The sequence below is a fragment of the Scyliorhinus torazame genome, chromosome 16, assembly GCF_047496885.1.
Source record: "Scyliorhinus torazame isolate Kashiwa2021f chromosome 16, sScyTor2.1, whole genome shotgun sequence".
In the NCBI taxonomy this organism is placed as follows: domain Eukaryota; kingdom Metazoa; phylum Chordata; class Chondrichthyes; order Carcharhiniformes; family Scyliorhinidae; genus Scyliorhinus; species Scyliorhinus torazame.
The window spans coordinates 172,722,028-172,743,223 of record NC_092722.1 but is presented as its reverse complement, the minus strand read 5'-3'; the positions used below and the strand labels follow the sequence as shown (position 1 = coordinate 172,743,223).

The following is a 21,196-nucleotide window of genomic DNA, read 5'->3' as shown; positions in this document are numbered from 1 at the left end:
CTGAGGCTATTAATAATTCATGCTTTCAAGAACAACTGAAATGTGTGATTTTCAGATTTTAGCATACAGGAAATAGAATCACTGGCACATATTGATTACTTGGGTTCCATGTTTTAAAGTAGTGACATGGTTCAGTTTTAGTTTCATGATTTTTTTCTTAATGAGGATAAATTTTACTTTAATTACTCTAGAGAGTGTTTACAGTTTTTAAAGCTGCAACATGTGCTTGTCAACTTAACTGCACCCATCATTCAGATTGAGGGACAAAGTATTGAGCTTGTTGTGTCTATCTTTATCCCGCGGGGAGCATGTGAAACAGGGTCAGACTTCAAATCGGTAGGAACCTACAGCTGCAGTCTGCTCCGGCCACCCGGGGTGTAGTGGCCCTGACCCAGTAACTAGAGTGCACCTTAATGGAAATGTGACTTTGTAACAATATAGTGCGTATACGTTATAAAAGTTGGGCACCTTTGCTCCTTTAGATTGTTAACAGCGAGGCATAATGTGTTTACTGCGTAAAACTTGTACCATCGTCACTGACCAAGTAGCATTTGGCTATTTCATGTGATCTGACTGTCTTGTCCATGGAATGTTTTGTCCAGCAGAGGGCTAACTGGTCCTGACTCTCTGTTTTAGACAACTTCCGTCATGCGATGTTTAAATACAATCCTTTGTCATCCTGGTATCGCTATTTGTTGCATAAGTTTTATTTTTGTCATCAACAATTTCCAAATGCCCATTGATTCTCCAGAGATTTGTATAGGAGCTGAAAAGTCAGCCTCAGATTCAACTGTGACATCTTTAGCATTAAACTTTCAAAAGCAGTTTTTAAAAAACATTAGTTTTATATGGATAAGTCCATGACATCTTATCCAGTATAATTGCTTTCACTGCCCACCCATCACAATGAATGGAAAACACAATGACTTTGCATTGTATTTCAGTGTAATATTTCCCTTTTTCAGTTGAGCTTTTAATGCAATTCAATATTGTCTCATTCATGTCTGTATGTGGTTGCTCTTTTGCATCAACAGTTGTGTATTTTATTGAACAATAGCAAATTGCATTTACATTGTGCCTTTAATACAATCAAACATTCACAAGGTGGTTCACAGGAGTGCAATCAAAGAAAGGTTGACACCGAGCCACATGAGATATTAGGCAAATCGACAAAAGTCTGTTTAAAGAGAAGTTTTAAGGATGTTGCTGAAGTCTAGTAATTATTTTTTAAGTAAATAAAATTCAAAATCCCAGTTATTTACTAAAATAATGAAGCCACAGGATTCCTTTGTTTAGGGTAGAAGCATGTTTACTCTATATAAGAGTCAGCAAAGTAAACACTATTTATCCTATTCTCCAACATTGAGACTTCACATGTTAAACAGGCAGCTGTGGTTGAATATAAACCATAAATTGCAAATTAAGTGGCAGATACAATTAAGGCAGATCATAGAATTGGCTCAGCAGTCTACACAAATTTTAGTGATAACAGTGAGTTACAAAGTCCTTTAAATGTTGTCTTTCCCACAAGGAATTTCAGTTGCTCTCCTAGGAGCTAGTCTGATCCCCAGCTGACAGCAGCGCACGACCAACGTGGATTCCACATGCACGATCTTCACTACAAATGGCGCATGTCTGGAGAAACTGCTCAACTTGATCTGGATGGGGTAGATTCAGCACGGTTACCTTTAAGTAACAGAAACCACTGCAGCAATTTAGTTTCTTTATTCTCAGCTTCTGGATTTAACCTGTTTGTCTTGAGTTTTCTTCAGTTTGTCTTCTGCTCCAGTGGACTCAACAACTGATACTGCACAGCTTAGAGTGATCCATGTCCTTTTATATCATTCAACAAGCTTTAGTTTTGATTGCCCAACCTCAATATGCTACTGATTTCCATTGAGACTGGGAAGTTCAATTTCATTTGTGTCTGTTTTCTGCTTCCCTTTCAGTTTTGTTTTCAGTTCAACTTCTGTTTTTAGAGGTAGGATCTGCCTCAAAAGCATACAAATTAAATTTAAAATATAGGTTCCCTCACAACACCTTAAAACTAGTAAGGGAATTCGAGAGGTTTAGGGAGGAAATTCTCGTTGGAGCAGCTAAAGTGCAATTAGGGATGGGCAAGGAATGATGGCCAAATCTTGTGAAAGTTTTTTTTAAAAAGTGCACTAACAGTGAACAATTAAAATCAAGGGGGCGGTGGGCGGGGAAATTGTAGGGCTGGAAGGAGTTGCAGAGATAAGTGGTGAGGCTATGGAAGAATGAGAATTTTAAAATTGAGGCGATGATAGATCAACAGTCAATGTAGGTCATAGGGTGTTGGATGGAGGCAAATTGGTCTGCATTAAAGTATGGACAGTAGAGTTTGACTGAGTATGTTGATTGTTTCTTCATGAGCCACACAGAAAAGTACCATGAAACCTTGAAGGCAGCAAGCTTTAATTCATAGCCCCGTTAATGTCCATCTATCTCAAGGGGGGAGGGAATCTATAAGAAACGTAAGCAGCCTAAATGTAAACAAGACCGCAAACAGTATGAGAAATAATGAAAGGAGACCATTAATGGCAAAGGAGTAAATGGAGCTTTAGAATTGGATTCCAAAAATATGTTAATGTATAAAGTCTGTGGAAATCCTATCAAAAATGAATTAAACTCTCTCTCTAGCAATGAACACAGTGCCCACAGTAAAACAGCGGAGCTGGAAGCAATCATGTGTTTGGGAGGAACCGGATATACTAGGGATGATTGACATGGCTACAGAAAAGTCAGGACTAAAGATTAATGCAGGGTATGACATATTTAGAAAAGATTGAGAGAGGGGAAAGGATGTATGTAGTACCATACTTATTAAGGATAACAAAATGGTATCAGAAACAAAAGGGATACAGCAATACAAAATAGAATCCAAGTGAACAAAAATAAAAGGTAATAAAAGATCAATGACCATCATAGGTGTAGTCTCCAGACCACCTAATAGTGGAACGTGGGTGGAGGAAGAAATATGCAGACATATTAGGAAATTGAGTAAAACATAGAATTATAATCTTGAGGATTCAAAAGCCTTGATATTAATTAGACATAGACGTTAGTACAAAGAACAAAGAAAAGTACAGCACAGGAACAGGCTCTTCAGCCCTCCAAGCCTACGCCGATCATGCTGCCCGTCTAAACTAAAATCTTCTACACTTCCGGGGTCCATATCCCTCTATTCCCATCCTATTCATGTATTTGTCAAGATGCCCTTGAACATCACTATCGTCCTTGCTTCCACCACCTCCTCCAGAAGTGAGTTCCAGGCACCCACTACCCTCTGTGTAAAAAATAAATAAATAAATAAAATAAACTTGCCTCATACATCTCTTCTAAACCTTGCTCCTCACACATTAAACCTGTGCCCCCTAGTAATTGACCCCTCTACCCTGGGAAAAAGTCTCTGAATATCCACCCTGTCTATGGCTTTCATAATTTTGTAGACCTCTATCAGGTTGCCCCTCAACCTCCGTCATTCCAGTGAGAACAAACCGAGTTTATTCAACCTCTTCTCATAGTTAATACCCTCCATACCAGGCAACATCCTGGTAAATCTCTTCTGCACCCTCTCTGAAGCCTCCACATCCTTTTGGTAGTGTGGCGACCAGAATTGAACACTATACTCCAAGTGTGGCCTAACTAAGGTTCTATACAGCTGCAGCATGCCCTGCCAATTTTTATACTGAATGCCCGGCCAATGAAGGCAAGCATGCCGTATGCCTTCTTGACTACTAAGGAGATAAGGGAATGAAGTTCCTACAAGGTTTACAGGATTCCTTTCTTTCCTAAAATCTAAAATGCCCAATAAGGGGAAGATCAATTATTGGATCTTATAATGGTGAATGAACAAGAATAAGTAGCGAAAGTAGGGAAACATCTTGGCAATAGTGACCATAATAGAATAAGCATTAAGATGATAATAGAGAAGGACAGGAGTGTGATGAAAACTAGGTTCATAGATTGTTGAAAAGTTGGTTTTGAGGCATTGAGAAGAGAACTTAGAAAATAAAATAGGGGAATATTGATAATCAACAATGTAGATCAACTATGCGAAAGACTTAAAAAACCATGTTCAACAAAGTGAAAGAAAAATATTGTCTTCCAGGAAAGAACGAACTAAATGATGAGACTCCATTGATAAATTAAGAGTAAGGAAAAAGGCATACATTATAGAGACAGCAGAGAGTGTATGATGAGAGAAAATACAAAGAATTTTGGAGGGGTCAAAAAATTAGAAGGCGACGAGGAGGAACAATGATATTAAATTATCAAGGAAAGCAGTAAAATAGTTATCAGCCACATTAATTAAATGAAGGAAGGCTAGAATGTGAATATAGCCATTAAAGGATAGACTGCATAATACCACAGGTGATGATGAAGAAACAACAGAGATATTAAATAATTATTTCAGTTTGGTTTTACTAGGGAGCCAGAATGATGGGGGGGAACGGGAGGTGGCGCGGCGATAGTGGATGATGAGATGCATGTATTTGAAAATGAAAAGAAATGGGGTGTATTAAATTAACTAATTAAGAAGATAAAACCTCAGATTCAGATGGATTGCCTTCACACATTTTAATAGAATCTGGGGATGAGATAGCAGAGACATTGCAACACATGTTTATTAACTGATTAGGAAAAAGTGTAGCTCTGGAGGACTAGCCGATAGTTAACATTATACCTATATTTAAGAAGGGAATAGAACATGTCCAGGGAATTATAAACCAGTCAGTTTAACATCAGAGATAGAAAGATAATAGAATCTCCACTAAAGACAATAGAAGAACATCTAGAAACCAAAAATACAATAAGGAATAGTCGGCAAGAATTTCAGATGGGAAAAGCTTACTGTCAACTTTTTGATTTTTTTAAAAAAGGGGTGACAGAAAGAGCAGATGTTGATAATGCAGTCAGTGTCATTTATCTGGATTTTCCAAAGGCTTTTGATATGTTCCATAACAGTCTAATGAATATGGTCAGAGAAAGCATAGTCAGGGGAGAAGTGACTGAATGGATTGCTAGCTGGTTTCAAGATAGAAAGGGTAGGTCATTAGGTGTCATTCCATTGAAGGTGAGTTTTCTGTGGAAACAGAAAAAGATGTTTGCAAAAGCTGGGCCTAGACTTTCTCTGTTTCCACGCGTCTTTGATGGAATGTCACCTAACCTCCTATCCCTTGCATGTTTCCGATATGGAGATGATGCATTTGCTATATTTGAATCCACAATTCCATGTAAGAATTTCCTTACTCACCTTCATAAGCATCATGTACTCAAATTCACCTTTGAAATGGAGCAGTCAAATGAGCTCCCTTTCCTTCATATGCTCGTTCAGAAATCTGTCAATGGTTTCTCTACTGTCTACCATAAGCCCACCATCACTGGTCAGTATACTCCTTGGGATTCTTGCAGTTCCACATGCTATAAAATTGGCCTTATAGGTAACCTCATAAATAAGACCCGAGCCATTTGCTCACCATGCAGGCTTGATGTTGAAATAGGGTGCCTCAAAAACATCCTGTGGGATAATGACAATCCTGATCAGATCATTTCTCAATGAATATCGCTCAAGCTGATGAATGGGCCTAAGACCACCACTTTCGGTCCCGTTTACCTCAGATTAATGTGGAAGAGTAAGGTGTCTTAAAAATATGAGCAACAGTTGAAACTAACCTTTTCACGCTGCTACAATATAGTGGCAACGCTAGTGGTATTGTTCACTAACAGGATGTTGCCATCCAAGCCAAAATGATGTTCATAATAGACTAATGAATATGGTCAGAGAATGCATAGTCAGGGGATCACACAAATGGTAGTGGACAATACCACTTGTGTTGCTACTACATTGTTGCAGCGTGAAAAGGCTACTTTCACCTGTGGTATGGTATATGAATCTCAGTGCCAATGTGATACCAGACATGTAGGCTGTACATCCCAGTGACTGCCGGATCGCATCAAACCGCATGTCCCTTCGACTGTTTGTAACAAAGTACTGATTCTACCCAACCAGTCTGTGCTTGCAAAATTCAAAATATAATGTCCAACACTAGATGTAATTCTGCAGTTGGACAGTACTTGCTAAATAATTCTGATTGTGGTAAGCATTACATTGACAACCAATTTAAGATTTATCAGTTGGGCTCACAGTGTGCCTCACTTATGCTTGCTAGAAGTGACATATTCACTCAAGGCTCTGTCATTTGCGGAGAGAGGGAGCATGTCAAGGCATTGCGTTTTTTGTTAACTTAAAAGCTTGGGAGACAGTCATTCCTTGGTTCATTCCCCATGACAATACCTTGACCAAAGCTTGGTAGTAAATTGTTTGCTGGCGCATTCTTCTTGGCAACGCCTTTGCAAAATAGAGTCCACTTGCCAACCAATCAGCACTCTTTTCTGAGGCAGTGTATACTGCTGTTCCCCTTACAATTGGTATTCTTGCGAATCTGTTCTGATGAGTGCAAGATGAAAATGTTTGGCAGCATGTCTCTTTTTCAGCAGTCACTACCGTGGGGGGAAAAAAAAATGAAAATGATCATCAGAAATGCTAGGAAGAAAAACCAACTGGAAACCCTAAACATAGTTCTGTGCCTCCAAATGTAATTTTTTCTATTTTTTAAATGGAGGGGACAGTAACCTCTTGTAAACAGCTAGGGGCAGTATAATACAACTGAGGAAGAATTTTCAAAGCTTTCAGAAATATGTCATAGGCTTCTATAATCCTACAAAAGAAGTCTAGACTTGACAGTCCTGATTTCAAATAACATTGCCATGTTTTGTCCCTTCTGACTTTTAACTAAATGTAGTTTTATTCACAAATTAACATGTGCTGTAATTATACCCTTTCAGTCTTTTGACATGTAATACTGTAATTATCTTAATGCATTGGTAATGAGCAACCTTTTCTTTTAAATGTCATGTACTAAATTCTATCCAGCTGTTTCAGTTTTTACGTGGGTACTTTAGCAAATTACCTAGTATTCCCATCCGGTTCTTCTTTGGTTTTCTTAAGGTAAGTTGATTATTTTTCCCCCTCATTTATATTTTTATATTTTGTTTTATTTTCATATGAGTAGTATATCATGGAAGGGAAACAGTGGAGGACATTTTCCATTTAATGAATTCCTGGGCTGAGTAGTTAGATGAAGTTGCTCCACCCTGTGGTATTCTTTTTCCCTTTTTTGCTAACGGTTAAGTTTCTTTTCTGTTTTTCCACATAAGGGAAAAATTGCAATCACCAATTACTGATCTCTGTATAACTGAACAGGTCCAAATTTTCTGCTGGGTCAATTTCCTTCTTAACTCTATTTGTAGTTTAAATAGATAATATTCTCACTATTTTATTTTCAGCAGCTCATGGACCAGCAGTTCACCCTAATCAGACTAACTTTGGTCAAAGCAGCCTTGATACAAGCTTTGGAGTGACCAACCCTAAGTAAATTATATAAGGGACCCTGGAGACAGGGTCAGGTTCGTGTTGGTGAGACCGGGATGGGGAAGAAGGGGCTTGATAATCAGTCACTCAGTAAAATAATTAAGTTCCATGCACATGGCATCATTGAACAACTAATGATTTGCATGCCCAAAGACATTATTTTTGCTGCAGTTGCGCAGTTGTTGTCACTGCATTCATTATAAGTAGCAATGTGCATGATTTCCCTGATGGGTAGTTAAGGCAACAAAGATGCCATGCTTGATGGGCAGAGTTCCATGTCTGGGGAAATTTGATTCAGCCCCCTCGACACTCTGCACACTGCTCCCTGGTGCTCCTTACACTGCAACCCAATGACCTCTTCACTGTTTGAGTACCTTCAAATTTCTGAGACAGCAGTGTGGTGCAGGATGAAATCCATATGAACAATGAAGGATTGCACCAGTGCTTTGCAAGCTATTTTCCAATGTGATCCCATTTTAACTCTCCACCACCGTCTCCTAGGCGCTGGTTTAGCACAGGGCTAAAGAGCTGGCTTTTAAAGCAGACCAAGGCAGGCCAGCAGCACGGTTCAATTTCCGTACCAGCCTCCCTGAACAGGCGCCGGAATGTGGTGACTAGGGGCTTTTCACAGTAACTTCATTTGAAGCCTACTTGTGACATATGCCAGCACAAACAAAATTCAAAGAAAGTAGCATTCAGTATATCATTATTCAAATTTAACATGTATAATGTTAAATCTGAAAATCTGTTTTTATAAAAATGTCTGAGAAATGACATCCCTCTGGGAGGCAATGAACTGGACGCAGAACAAAATGTGAAATTATGGAACAATCATGCAAAATAAAAGATGGTTAATCACTGTGCTCACTCCCAATTATACAAGTTTGCATCATGTTGCAAGGACTGCAGCGGTTCAAGAAGGCAACTCACCACCACTTTCTGAAGGGCAAGTAGGGATAGAACATAGAACAGTACAGCACAGAACAGGCCCTTCGGACCAATGTTGTGCCGAGCATTGTCCGAAACCAAGATCAAGCTATCCCACTCCCTGTCATTCTGGTCTGCTCCATGTGCCTATCCAATAACCGCTTGAAAGTTCCTAAAGTGTCCAACTCCACTATCACAGCAGGCAGTCCATTCCACACCCTAACCATTCTGAGTAAAGAACCTACCTCGGATATCCCTCCTATATCCCCCTGAATCTTCTAGTTATGCCCCCTTGGAACAGCTACACCCACCCGAGGAAATAGTCTCTGAACGTCCACTCTATCCCTCTCATCATCTTATAAACCTCTATTAAGTCGCCTCTCATCCTCCTCCGCTCCAAAAAGAACAGCCCTAGCTCCCTCAACCTTTCCTCATAAGACCTATCCTGCAAACCAGGCAGCATCCTGGTAAATCTCCTTTGCACCCTTTCCAATGCTTCCACGTCCTTTCTATAATGAGGAACTCGCAACCCTGAGTCCACATCACCCTCCAATCAGGGGACTGCCGATGACGAGGGACATCTCGGGATTACTCCCTGTGCCACGTGCCAGTGAGGTTAGAAATAGGAAGATAGAGCAGCTAAACACATGGCTAAACAGCTGGGCCATAAATGTTGGCCTAACCAGCAAAGCCCACATCCTGTCAAATTAATTTTTTAAAAAATGAGTCAGTGTACACCTACGACGTATGGCATTGATCTTTGCTGCCTTCCATTATTGTACAATTTGTTGACTCTTTACAAATGGCTTAAAAGTTAACTAATTTGCCGGAAGGCTGCCAAAATATAATCTTAGTGTAGGGATACCTCTGGTTTTTGTTCTGCAGAGAAATACTCCTCCACTACCAGGCAGGGAGCATTTCTAAGAAACTTTGTGGTGTTATGAGACATCACATCATTTTCTTCAGCATAGGTCATAAATTGGCGCATTAAAGAGTTTTAACTCTCATTTGAGTTTTACCAGTATTGATTCCATTGATGTGATCAGGTTGCTGACTGACACTTTGATCATTTTATTTCTTCGACTGACTCAATCAGGCAAATAATTATTAGGGCAGATGGAATTAAACCTTTATTGTAAGGTAGGGGGAATGACCTTGTGGCAGAGAGTCAGATTTCCACCCATTCATAATCAGTGGGTGAAAAATCTAGCGCAGTGTCCCCATGCTCTATTGTATGAAATAAATAAATAAAAATAGTGCTTTTCACAACCACCGGACGTCTTAAAGTGCTTGCAGTCACTTTTGCTTTTTTTAAGTGCAGTCACTGTTGTAATGTAGGAAATGTGGCTGGCAATATGCACTTATCAACCTCCCACTCAGAGCAATGTGATGATCTGTTTTTGTGATGTTGATTGAGGGATATGTATTGGCTAGGATGCCAAGGATAACTTCCTCGAAAATTCGCCCAGAGATGGAATTCCTTCACAGAATGGGGCAGCACAATATGTAGATTGGAGGTTACCAGCAGATCAGCCGTGATTTTATTAAATGGCTGAAGGGGCTTGAGGGGCCAAATGGCTCACTCCTCTTTGTTCATATGTTCGTAATATGCTAAGAATAGTCTAATTTTCTACTTTTATGTTCTCAACCTAGTAAAATTATTTCAAAGTAAGCCAAGAATTAGCACTAGATAATATAGAGTAAAAATTCAGGATGAACATCAGGAAAACCTTTTATTAAGTGATAAAATGTTTGGAATAACAGGGGTCAAATGGAGGTAAAACATTGAGGTTATTGAGAATGCAATTAGATTCAATGAGAATGTAATGGGGAGATAACGTTTGGGCTAAATGGCCATTTCTTGGCCCCAACTCTAATTGCTGAGTAGTAACTTTGTTAATCTTGCTGTCTTCTGCACTGAGATTCAACTGCTATAAATGTTTGAATGTAATTTACTCCAATGTTGAGCAAGCGGAGCCTGACAAAACCAGAAAAAAATATTGTATAACTGGGGTAGGGTTTCAGCTGATGATCTGTGAAAAATACAGTAGCAATATAATGTCCATATGCTAAAGATTTCAAAAGCTACTTCACATCCCCAGTAAATCAGCCAGAAGATCTTTGTGAAATGGACTTCAACTCCGTGTTGCAGATAAAGCTCGGTATATTTTGTTTGATTGACAGGTACAGATTTGCTAAATGTTCATCTGGTTGTGTGCTTTGGTTTTTTTATCAGTCCTTTCCTGCCTCCTAGTCATTGCTGCTTTCAAACCGCTTTGAGCACAACAAAGCTGGATTACACAGACTATTTAGATTGAAGAGCAGACATGCTGTACATTGATAAACAGAACCAGCCTCTCAAATAAGAACTGGCCATTGCTTGTCTTTGTCATAGAGTTTTGCAACTGTGGTTCACCTTGATTGTTAAAGTCTTATTGGTTATGAGGACACAAAACCTTATTTATGTGGTTGACCCCACTTTCTTTATTCACAGGAACTGGTCTAGTCTTAAATAACTTCAATCCTTGTGTATCCAGATAGCAGTTACAAAGCTGTGCAAATATCCAGTTTGCTCTTGATCAGGAAGATTTCAATCAAATAATGTGGTTCAAACGGGGACTAAAAAAAGGCACAAAGCAGATGGTGGCTGGCACTACCCGTTTCTGGTTTAAAATGAAAGATCATTCCACTGGGAACAATTTTTTTTTTTTGATCACAAGTATGTTTCATAGCTCCCACTCCATGAGTTCAAACTGCCACTTATCAACAAATTTCTGAATAGAAAAATAATCTGGTTCCTTTATAGAACCTGTGAAACCCATTGCCTCGTAGGCCAATCAACATTTGATAACTTTGGTGTATTCCTAAACTGGTTGAGAAGTGGGCCCAGAGAAAACCGAGGCTAGCAGATCCTGCACTTCCTCACCCCACTGTCTTCATCGCAGCAAATGTGGCAAAGACTGCCATGCTGGAGAGGGGCTTCTCAGTCACACCAGATCATGTTTAACACAGAATGGACCCCCAAAGTGGAAACCAGTATCTCACCAGATTGAGGGCTCCTAAAGATTCCTGAGCTTCTGTCGTCTTGTTGTCTCCAGTATTATTTTGATGGACTTCTATAATTTACACTAGAAGATGCACGGAACCCTTCCACCGCACTGGTGAGCAGTAGGAAAGAGAAGTTGAAGATTGTATTAGATTAAAGAAAGAAGCCAAAAAAGAGTAGCAAGCCTGAAGATTGGAAAGGTTTTAGAATTCAGCAAAGGATGATCAAGAAATAGATAAAGAGAGAACGGAATACGAGAGTAAATGAGAAAGGGCATAATAACTTCTACAGCTATGCCAAAAGGAAGAGACCAATGAAAGTAAACATTGTCTCTCAGAGACAAAGACTTGAGAAATTATAATGGAGAGTAAGGAAATGGTGGCAATTTGGGCCAAATCTTCCAATATGCGGAGAGGCCTCAAACACGACTTATGTCACTTACTAACGTTGGGATACTGAGGAATGCCTAAACATGTGCACAGTAAGAAGTCTTACAACACCAGGTTAAAGTCCAACAGGTTTGTTTCAAACACTAGCTTTCAGAGCACTGCTCCTGCCTCAGGTGAATGAAGAGGTACACGTGTGGTTAGCACTGCTGCCTCACAGCAGCAGGGACCTGGGTTCAATTCTCGTCTTGGGTGTCTGTCTGTGTGGAGTTTATATGTTCTCCCAGTGTCTGCATGGGTTTCCTCCGGGTGCTCCACTTTCCTCCCACAGTCCGAAGGTGTGTGGGTTAGGTGGATTAACCATGCTAAATTGCCCCTTAATGTCTAAAGGTGGGGTACGGGAATAGGGTGAGTGTAAATTGCTGGAGTGCTAATTTGAAGATCGGTGCAGACTCAATGGGCCTATTGGCCTCCTTCTGCACTGGGGATTCTATGATCCACAGTAAACCTACGCAGGAAGTTTAAGCTTCCGATTCCCGTTTTTACACTGCCTGGATTGCTCTGCGATCCCCAGGATATATAACACATCTTCATAAATAATTTATTTAGCTGATTAGAATTTTTGAAGTTGAATATGAAATCTGTGAATTTTTGTAATCAGATAGCCAGAACCAAAGAGATTTGGACTGTTTGCCCTTTTTACACAGATTTACTTGGAGCTTTCCATAGCGGGAGATTTCCATAGCAGGTATAAAGTCAGCATTAGTATAAGTAAACCAAGCGAAAAAAATATTCAAGTTTACTGACCATATAAAATGTTGTCGGAAAGTAAATTGTGAGGAGGATGTAAATAGGCAGCAAAGAGATTTAAACAGGTTGAATATGAGGTCAAGAATGTAAAGAGGTGTCAAGCTATCCACTTAGGAAAATAGAAAAGCACAATATTTTTTCACTGGTGAGAGATTGGGAAATTTTGGTATTAAGGGAGACTTAAGAAACCTTGTAGATAACATGTAGGTGCAGCAATCAATTATAAAAACAAATAGTACCTGAGCCTGTATTACAAAAGGATTGGAGTACAAGAGTAAAAAAGACTTACTGCAATCGTACAGAGTCATGGTGGTTCCACCCCAAGAGTACTGTGTATAGTTCTGGTCTATTTACCTAAAGCAGAATATTCTTGTCCAAGTAAGGCATGTAACAATGTTTCTACAGACTGATTGCTGGGATGAGGAGGTTGTGTAGACTAGGTCTATTTTTTATTTTAATTCATTCATGGCATGTTGGCTTCACTGGCTAGGCCAGCCCATCCCTAATTCCCCTTGAGAAGGTGGTGGTGGACTGCCTTTTTGAACCCCTGAGGTCCAAGTGGTGAAGGTACATCCACTGTGTTTAGGAAGTGAGTTATTCTTCTTAAAACATCTAAACCCCGGAACATCTAACAACCATTCCTGCGCCTGTGAAATCCATGTCTCCGTAATGGCCACAATATCATAGTTCCAAGTACTGATCCATGTTCTTAAGTTCATCTCCCTTATTCCTGACACTCCTTGCATTGAAACAGACACACTTTAACCCATTCCACTGAGTGCAACATTGCCCTATCAACTTTCTATTTTTTCTCACCGACTCGCTGCATACTATTTCTACCTGTCCAACAGCTACCCTATCCTCTGATCCATAGCTCTGGTTCCCACCCCGCCTGCCAAACTAGTTTAAACCCTCCCGAAGAGCTCTAACAAACCTCCCACCCAGGATATTGGCACCCCTCTAGTTTGGATGCAATCCGTCCTTCATGTACAGGTCCCACCTAACCCAGAAGGTATCCCAATGATCCACATATCTGAAGCCTTCCCTCCTGCACTAGCCCTGTAGCCACGTGTTCAGCTGCACTCACTCTCTGTTCCTTGCCTCACTTGCACGTGGCACCGTTAACAATCCTGAGATTACTACTCTGCTCGTCCTGCTCTTTAGCTTCCAACCTAACTCCCTAAAATAACTTTAGTTCCTCATCCCTTTTCTTAGCTATATGTCATTGGTACCTATGTGCGCCACAACTCCTGGTTGCTCCCCCTCCCCCTTAAGAATCCTGTAGACTCGATCCGAGAGATCCCTGACCCTGGCACCCAGGAGGACACACATCTTCCGGGTATCTCGTTCGTGACCACAGAATCTCCTATCCGTTCCCCTAACCATTGAGTCTCCTATCATTATTGCTTTTCTGTTCTTCCACTTCCCTTCTGAGCCACAGAGCCAGGCTCAGTGCCAGAGACCTGCCCGCTAGGGCCTTCCCCTGGTAGCCCCCCCCCAGCATCCAAAGCGGTATACTTGTTTTGAAGGGGAACGGCCACGGGGGATTCCTGCACTGTCCGCTTGTTCCTTTTCCTTCCCCTGACTGTAACCCAGCTACTCTTGCCCTGCACCTTGGATGTGGCTACCTCCTTGTAACTCCTCTCTATCACCTCTTGCCTCGCAGATGATCCGAAGTTCCTCCAGCTCCAGTTCTCTAACGCGGTCTCCGAGGACCTGGAGTTTGGTGCACTTCTCACCGGTGTAGTCACCACCCACATCTTACAGGAGGAGCATGCACCTGCCCTAGCGTCCATCCCCTATGATCTGAATTCCCAAAGAGATATAAAAGGAAGAAAAAGATTGAACAACCGTTAGGCCCTTTATAAAAAAAAATATATAAATATATATATATACTGCTGCTACTCTCTCAAGCGAACCCGCTAAAATTGGTGATTCTGCTAAATGATACAAAGATAGCTTGCTGCCCCCCCAAAAAAATAAACAAATGGGAAAAAAACAACTCTTGCCTTACGGAATGTATATGCCCTGCGAACCAACTGGAACTCTGCCCTCCGACTCTGCTCCCAGTCAGCTGCACTCTCTGTAAACTCCCGGCTCCCTTCACACTGAGGAAATGTAGGAAATGAAAGGAATATCTTGCTCCCTCCTCACCAAGCTCCTTCAGTCACCAAACTCTCACTTTAACACTCAATGCAACCCAGTCAGCACTCCAGTGCAAACAAAGTCAGCACCGTAAGATGGCTCACCTTTATACTGTCTGACTCTAGCCTCTGAAAACTGGATTAATCTAATTAACTAATTAACCAGCTGCAAATAGAGCCTGAGTGAACTCTATTTAAAGCTGGTTTACAGCTGGTTTATAACTCACCTTCTAACCCAAACAGCAACTTTAAGTTAATTTACTAAATAAAAGAATGACTAGACTTTAGATAAAAATGAACCCTTAATATCCTTGAGTCACCAAACTCTCACTTTAGCACTCAAATGCACCCAAATTCAGCACTCAAGTGCAAACCAAGTCAGCACAGTAAGATGGCTCACCTTTATACTGTCTGACTCCAGCCTCTGAAAAATGGCTTAATCCAATTAACTAATTACAAGCTGCAGCTGCAAGTAGAGCCTGATTAAACTGTTTAAAGCTGGTTTAAAACTCGCCTTCTAACCCAAGCAGCAACTTTTAAGTTAATTTCCTAAATAAAAGAAAGACTAGACTTTAGATAAAAATGCACCCGTAATATCCCTCAGTCACCAAACTCTCACTTTAGCACTCTAATGCACCCAGTCAGCACTCCAGTGCAAACCACAGTCTGTGTGCGTTTCCTCCGTGTACTCCGGATTCGTCCCACAGATGTGCAGGTTAGGTGGATTGGCTATGTTAAATTGCTCCTAGGTGGGGTTGCAGGGGTAGGGTAGGGGATTGGGCCTAGGTAGGATGCTCTTTCAGAGGGTGGATGCAGACCCGATGGGCTGAATGGCCTCCTCCTGCATTGTAGGGATTCTTTGATTCTTTCTATGATTCTTTCTATGAGTCTATCAATCAAGAGGGGGGAAAAATTATAAAACAAAAACACTCACACGCATTCATTCTTTCAGCAATGGTCAATATATTTTTAGTTCAGCTGGGCTTCTTTAAGTTCCAGATGAGGTGTCGGGAATGGAGAACTGGGCTGCAGTTTGTACCTTAGAAGCCCTGGGAAGAATCTGTTCTTGACCCATTACATGGACCTAGATGGACCACTTTAGCCATCTCGCTCTTTGCAAGATTGACCAGTAGGCCAGCTGACCGTACACTCTGGAGAAAGGCATCCAGTTGTTCTTTTTATTTAAAAAAATTTAGAATACCCAATTCATTATTTCCTATTAAGAGGCAATTTAGCGTGACCAATCCACCCACCCTGCACATCTTTGGGTTGTGGGGGTGTAACCCATGCAAACACGGGGATAATGTGCAAACTCCCCACGGATAGTGACCCTGGGCCGGGATCGAACCTGGGACCTCGGTGCCGTGAGGCAGCAGTGCTAACCACTGCGCCACCGTGATGCCCTGGCATCTAGTTGTTCTTAAGTGTGTTTCCCAGGTGTGCTGTGCATTAGGAGGTCGTCCAGGTACACTTTCCAATTTGATAAACCTGCCGCTACCTGGTTCATTCACCTTTGAAGGGTAGCTGGGGCATTTCAGAGCCCAGATGTCATAACTCAGCACTGGTATTACCTGTATGGAGTTATGAAAATGAAAATGTCCTTGCTGTGGGCAGTCAAGGAACTCTGTCCATATCCCTTCAGTGAATCTATCTTTGTAATATAGGCTGCTTTACGTCCCTGATCTATGCAATCTTCCAGATTGCTAACAGCACATTGTCTATTGAAATGAAATGAAAATCGCTTATTGTCACAAGTAGGCTTCAAATGAAGTTACTGTGAAAAGCCCCTAGTCGCCACATTCCGGCGCCTGTTCGGGGAAGCTGTTACGCAAAAATTGTAAAGATTGATACTATGCAAATTAGTTTCGCTGTTGTGTTGAGCTGTTCTGGTCAGGCTTAATTCTTTGCCTACCTCTGGAACCCATGAATTGGCTGGTTCAAACTCGGGCACCTCTGTTGGCCTATTGCTAGTTTGGATACATCTGGATAGCCAGGGCTTACCCCTGCATGGGTTTCCCTACTATTCTCCCCATGATTTCTTTGTACTCTGCCTTATTTAGGGTAGACTCCCCTCCCTTCCTTGTTTGTTTTAGAAGGGCTCTTGCCCTAGTCTGTCCCATACGTCGGTGACCCCACTGAATGGGGGGCATGGTAGCATAATGGTTAGCACAGTAGCTTCACAGTTAAAGGGTCCCAGGTTCGATTCCCGGCTTGGGTCACTGTCTGTGCAAGTTTGCACTTTCTCCGGGTGCTCCGGTTTCCTCCCACAGTCCAAAAATGTGCAGATTAGGTGGATTGGCCATGTTAAATTGCCCTTAGTGTCCAAAAAGGTTGGGTTGGGCTGGGTGGGGTTACTGGGTTACAGGGATAGTGTGGAGGTGTGGGCTTAGGTAGGGTGCTCTTTCCAAGGGCCGGTGCAGACTCGATGAGCCAAATAGCCGCCTTCTGCACTGTAAATTCTATGATCACCAGCACTAAGCCAATTTGGAAACATTTCTGCTCCACATTTAAATTCGCCATAGAATGGTCAGTGAAAACAATCACCAGCTTTCTGGCTGGAGCCTTCAGCTTTGGAGGGGGCGCTTTCCTAATATGTTCCAAGTTCTCTGGAACATCATTGCACTCTGGAGGAGCAGCTTCAGCTGCGCATCCTGGTGGCTTTTCGACTAGGGGAGGCATTTTCTTCACCGGCTCTGTACTTTGGAATTTCTTGGCCTGCCTCCAAATTCGGAAAGGTGAGTTTGGGTAGTCAGATCTCCTGCTCACCCAGCAAGTGTGTATGCTCCTTTCGATTTGCATCGTGAAAAAGTGTTTTCATAGAATTTACAGTGCAAAAGGAGGCCATTCGGCCCATCAAGTCTGCACCGGCTCTTGGAAAGAGCACCCTACTTAAGCCCATGCCTCCACCCTATCCGCATAACCCAGCAACCCCACCTAACCTAAGGGCAATTTATCATGGCCAATCCACCTAACCTGCACATCTTTGGACGGTGGGAGGAAACCCACGCAGAACATGGGGAGAACATGCAGACTCCGCACAGACAGTGACCCAAGCCGGGAATTGAACCTGGGACCCTGGAGCTGTGAAGCAACCGTGCTAACCACTGTGCTACTGTGCTGCCAATTTTGTTCACAAATGGAATTCGAGTTCTTCCCTAGAATTCAGAAGAAGATTTCAAACAGCCTCCTCACCCAAAATGGATACTGTTGAAGTATTCTGTCTTGGGTATTACAATCCTGTGTTCCTGTTATGTCCTGTACCTTTGGGACACCTTTGCTCACAGGGCTTGGGCTAGCTTTGGCTGCTATGCCCTGTGGCTTTTCAGTTAAGTGGGTTATCACTCTGACTCTTCCCTGGCTTACTTGGTCACTTCCATGTTTAAACCGCCATGAAGCCATAGATCAAACAGAATACTGGTTCATTTGCACTGTCTGTTGTCCTGATAATTTGTGTTGCTTAATTTGTTCCACGTCTCCCAGCCTCCAAGTGGCCATTCGGCTCCTGCTTTACTCCCCTTTGTCTCTTCAACCTGGTGAGGGATCTCCCTCCCTTTCTGTTTTTTGACTCCGGGGTTCCTCTCATCACCATTTAGACATGCCATGAAACTGTCCACCAAACAGATTATCGGCCCACTCCTGTCCTGTTCTTTAACTTTTACAGGCCCCTCAGGGACCCTTTTTATTACTGCTGGACTGCCTTCAGCCCTCTTAACTTACTCAGGTTCTACCTTGCTACTTTGCTCACCTGCTAGACTGTCTTTGGCCTTTTTAACTGCCAGGAACTCTGCAACTTAGCATGGCACTTCTCTCACTGTCCCTTGTCCGAGTTCACCTGATTCTTATTTAACCCTGCGAAAAATGTACTGACAAACTCAATTTCCAGTTCACCCTCTTGGCCTGGCTTAATTTCCACTGTTCTTGAAACCTTTGGTTCCTGCACAGACCTAACCTAGACCGTTTTAAATTTCAGAAACTGTTTTCACTCCAACCATCATGGTTCTGTTGCCTTCTCTGGGACCCCTTAACACTCCACATCTCCCTACTTTGCTGCAGACTTTGGCTGCGTGTTCCCTGCCTCTTTGCAAGCAGCCTTTGCTTGGCTCCTCCAACCTTACTAGATCTACTGCCCCTCTCAACCATTCTGCTATTCTGTAGTTCTACAGATCCTGGCTTCCTCCAGCCCTTTTAGCTGCATTTGATTCAAGCAACTTTTCCTGACTGCTTGCCTTGGATAAATCTATCTCCCTGTCCAGTTCACACATTCGTCTTTGGAAAGCTCCTTCCCTTTCCCGCTCATTGCTCTCTCTTTCTTCTCTTCTCTAATATTTACATTCTCAGCGTTTTAACTGTTTTTAATTCTACTTTTCGTAGCCTTGCCTTACGTTTGCAAAGTAATCTTCCAGTCACCCGCAGTAATGTTATACATCTCGTCTCGTCTCGTTGGAGGGAATTTCTACTCCTACGTTTATTTCGGTTTTAATTCTTTGAGGGACAGAACTTTTAGATCCTCAACTTGTTTCCTCTAGAAAAGCAGTTGCATCGAAATTGGACATTTTCACTCTTTAGCAGCACTGGTTTCAAATGAACAATTTACTTTCCTCACTCTAATCCATTCATTTTGCCTGTGGGAACAATGACAGCCATGTGCCCCCAGATTGTTAGGACCCTCTATCCCCTCTGTGGGAACTATCGTGGCACCCAAGGATCCCCAAATGTGTTATCCCACGTGAGGTGAAGAGGGATGAACTGGCTCACTTTATTTAATCCTTTCAGTTAGTCACAGCACAAACAACCTAAAAAAGATCCATTACCTTGTGGATACCTTTTACAAGCCCAATATTCATGTTTTAAAAGAAGCTAATTTAACCAAGCTTTTTTTGAGTTAAAGGAAGAGTGAGTTAATTAGCTATTAAATGCGAGTAAAATGATAAAACGCACGTATATACATTTACATGGGTTAGAAATGAGAATTGAGTCCAAACAAAAGTTTCAAAATATGCAAATCAGTCTTTGACTTGTCCATGAACACTAGAAGCTGGAACATTGCGATCTGTGCTTCCAGTAGTGCTGACTTCAGATGAATAGTCAGTTTCAAACTTCTAGTTTTTTGGAGTTTGGCTGAAACTGCCGTTTCCTTTTCAGCTGTGGCTTTGCTGACTTGGCTTGCTTCAGCAATCAGAGAGAGAGTAGCCTGCAAACCCTTTGCAGAGGTCTGTTCTTGTGTCTTTCCCTATGTGTCACACCGTGAAATACCCAGCATTAGCCAACACTGAACAGGTTTTTCAGCTGGCTTTTATCCTGCTCTTTATATATTCCTAGAAGGTGAAAATCCACAAACCGGTCTGGCATATTGCTCAAAGGATATCATTCCTGATAAGATGATAATATGGTAATCCACTCCCATAATCCTCACAGGAGATGGCAGTTATTTCTGTATGGCTTTTGTGCTGTTAGATATGTCACTGTCTGGAAACAATGCGAATCAATTATCTCTCTTCGTATCACCCAACAGGAATTCCGCCAGTGACTGAATTTAAATCCACAGACATCTTTGGCCTGTATGTCCATTTTTAAAACCGCAGGTTTTATTTAAAAGTTCAGTATATCCATACTGTAAGGGTCTTTCCTGTTTACTCCCTGTTTATTCCCTTATTTACCCTTTCTTTTATTTTTGCGGTACATTATTGGACATGTCTTTTTAAGGCAAGAAGCCTGTGTCATGTGAGGGTATCTTTAAGACATGGATGTTTAAGCAATGTACCTTTAAGAAAACTGATGTCAGAGAGTGGGTGGCGCTCAGCTCAGTTCAGCTATTTTGCGGTTTGGTTTTGCAGTTTTTGAAAAAGAGCTGGTGTGTGTCTGTGTTTCCAGAGGTTTTTAGTTTCAGTTTGAAAAGGGCTTGTGAGTGTCTGTTTTTTGCAGTGAGCTGGATTTGCTGCGATGTCTGCCATAAAAGACCATCTCTGGATCATTTGGGTGATTTAAACTCATCATAGTAAAACCTTTAACCTGATGTGATTTTGTTTAAAGGTGTTCAGTCTCTTGGAAGTTTGAAGGAACATTTTAAGAAGTATTTACTGTTGCAATATTTTCTGAGTTATCTTTGAAGTAAGGGGTGTTAAGAGATCCAAATGTTTATTTAAGATGTTAAGTTGAGTTCATGGAATAAACAGTGTTTTGTGTTTAAAAACCCACATGTCCATAATTGTAATCCCACACCTAGGGAAAAAGCCGTGCGCTAGGAAAAGCAACAAATCCATTAAAGGGTTGAACGATACATTTTGGGGTTCTGAAAATGCCTTGCCCATAACAATTGGGGGCTCGAGGGGGGTAAAAGGCTATCTATTGGATTGGCTTTTGTGAACTTAAAGACAGTGAAGGATTGTTGCTTTTCCGATGTGGTACTTTAGTTTAAGTGGAGAGAGTG

At 41.6% G+C, this 21,196-nt stretch overlaps 1 protein-coding gene across 1 annotated transcript in view; it reads left to right on the top strand.

Moving 5' to 3' along the window:
* Window positions 1-21,196, top strand: part of pdzd8 (PDZ domain containing 8) — a 260,442-nt gene that overhangs the window by 117,693 nt on the left and 121,553 nt on the right. The window lies entirely within an intron of this gene.